The sequence below is a fragment of the Theobroma umbraticum genome, unplaced genomic scaffold (assembly GCF_002168275.2).
Source record: "Theobroma umbraticum cultivar Fairchild unplaced genomic scaffold, ASM216827v3 scaffold_228.0, whole genome shotgun sequence".
Taxonomy (NCBI): domain Eukaryota; kingdom Viridiplantae; phylum Streptophyta; class Magnoliopsida; order Malvales; family Malvaceae; genus Theobroma; species Theobroma umbraticum.
Window position 1 is genome coordinate 1,508,872 of NW_018397274.1, and position 2,242 is coordinate 1,511,113.

Below are 2,242 nucleotides of genomic sequence, written 5' to 3' on the forward strand. Positions count from 1 at the left end.
ATTCTTGTTTTCTGGTGAATGAGGTTGTGAGCTTGTGATGAATGCCTCTTTCAATGTGGTTGTTATTAATTTTGATTTAATTATACTAAATATTAGATGGTTGTGTATGATTTTTGATAACTGAATAGCTATTAAGGTATAATGAAACCCAGGGCCCATGTGTATTTCCTTGTTTCTTAACTGAAAGGTGAAGACTCCACCTACTGAGAACATGCACACAGGCATTTGTAAAATAACATGGTTTAAGGATCCCCAACTGAATGGCAGGAAGGACTTGTGCAGTGAAGATGAAAGTGGCACTTGCAATTTAAAACAGAAGAAAATGATTAGAAATTGGCCACAAGCCTACAACATGTGTTCAACTTTGAGCTTGAAATCTTCAAATTGTTAGAAAGATCAAAAAGCAAGGTCAAGGGTACTTTCAGGAAACATAAGCTTCATCATTATTCTGTTTTTCAATATGCTAGAAAAAGCCATCCAACTGATCCCAGATACCACCTCCATTATTTATTCTGTTCCTATATTTGCATTTCCTTTTCTCCAACAATGCATGCATAAAAAAAAAAAATTAACAGCTAGAAAAATAAGTTGATCAGTACATGATAACATGAATATAGCCTTTACACAGAAAGGAAATTCCAATCTTAATGTGAAAGGTCAAAATGTCAGGGCAAAGGGCAAAGGCCCAGAATAAAACCCTAAAGCCTGTTCAACAAATATTGGTAGAACCCATTCTTATGATACTTGATTAGAACATGGTAACATGAATATAGAGCTAAGAAACCAAACCAATTTTTTATCCACATGAGTTTGAAACAAATCCTTCTGTTCCTACGCCAAAGTATTGAAGGAAAATTGACTCCTGATCCTATGGTGAGATACTTAGTAATATGTCAAACCGTAAAAGACGTTTGAAAGTAAATCCTATAGTGAGACATTTAGTAATATGTCAAACTGTAAAAGAAGATAGAAAGTGTCTATGCTATCTGGTAATACGTGGTTGCACAATGCACTAAAGATTAGCGCAATGACATCAGTGTGCGGACTTTCTTCTGTCTTTCTGCTTTCTTGGCAGTGGGAGTCCTCTTCATTTTCTGTAATTCCTCCAACACAGCTTTCTCTACAGTGTCAATTGAGTTCAAGAGTTTCTTTTGGGGTGTAAGAATCTCTGATTCCTCAGCATTCTGATTATTGACATTAAGCCAAATCTTTGACACATTATGGACTGATAGAGGACAAGGCTTCATTCTGGCAGTTGAAGCTGGAGCAGAGAAATTGTGCTTGAGTTGAGTAGCTGATGACAAATTTGAATTAAGAACCCTTTCATCCTTCGATATTGGGCTCTCAAGTATTTGGCCTTCGCCTTCTCCCATACAAGCTCTCCTCCTTTGAATGGCCTGGTTAAATTCTCATCAATTTAATTATCTCAGCAAGCCTAAGAAAACCTCCAAGTCAAAGAACAGAAAAGAAAATACCATCCACTCTATTTCAGCTCAAATCCTATGTAGTCCAACAACTCTGAAGCTAATTAGGCTTGTCCGCAAAATAGACAACCAAAGAAATATGAGAAATTTCTTTCCAACTTTGACAGACACAGAATACAAAGGTAAATTCCGGCCATTCTATTGGTGCTGGAGTTGAGCACCTAATCTAATGTGGGATAAGAACTTTTACATTTTGGTTGAAAGAATAGGGAACTGAAGCAAATATATCAGATCGAAATCTACATAGCATAAAGATTAACAGGCAGTATGAGTCCATGCACTATAAGAAGCCCGAAAACAGAGAGAATTACAAAAGCCTTACAGGAAAATAGACTATGGGTTATTAACAAGCACTAAGGAAGCCTAAAGGTACACTTGACAAAAGGAAGACAATTACATGAACATCTAACAGTTTAGGACTCCAAGGACGTTTTGAACAAAAGGTAAATGAGTGGATAAAAACCCACACCTGAGAAAGTAAAATGGAGCTCATTCAAGCAAGCAACTTCTATAATACTACAACATTCAGCAATCATTAAACATATTTGAAATAAGAGGCAAAAAGACAGTAAATACCAAAATCGGCAGTTGAATAATCATAATGGCAAGAATCTCTTTATCAAAAGTAACTCGTGCAGTTCAAAATAAACCAACCAAAATTTTTCCTTTTTAGCGGTGAACATAGAAAACAAAGAAACAGATCAAAATACAGAATCAAAACAATAAAGTAAAAATGGCACCACGAAAAAAAAAAAAAA

At 35.6% G+C, this 2,242-nt stretch overlaps 1 pseudogene; it reads right to left on the bottom strand.

The window, feature by feature from the left end:
• Positions 1–706: 706 nt before the first annotated feature.
• Positions 707–2,242, bottom strand: part of LOC110427322 (protein POLYCHOME pseudogene) — a 2,898-nt pseudogene continuing 1,362 nt past the window's right edge.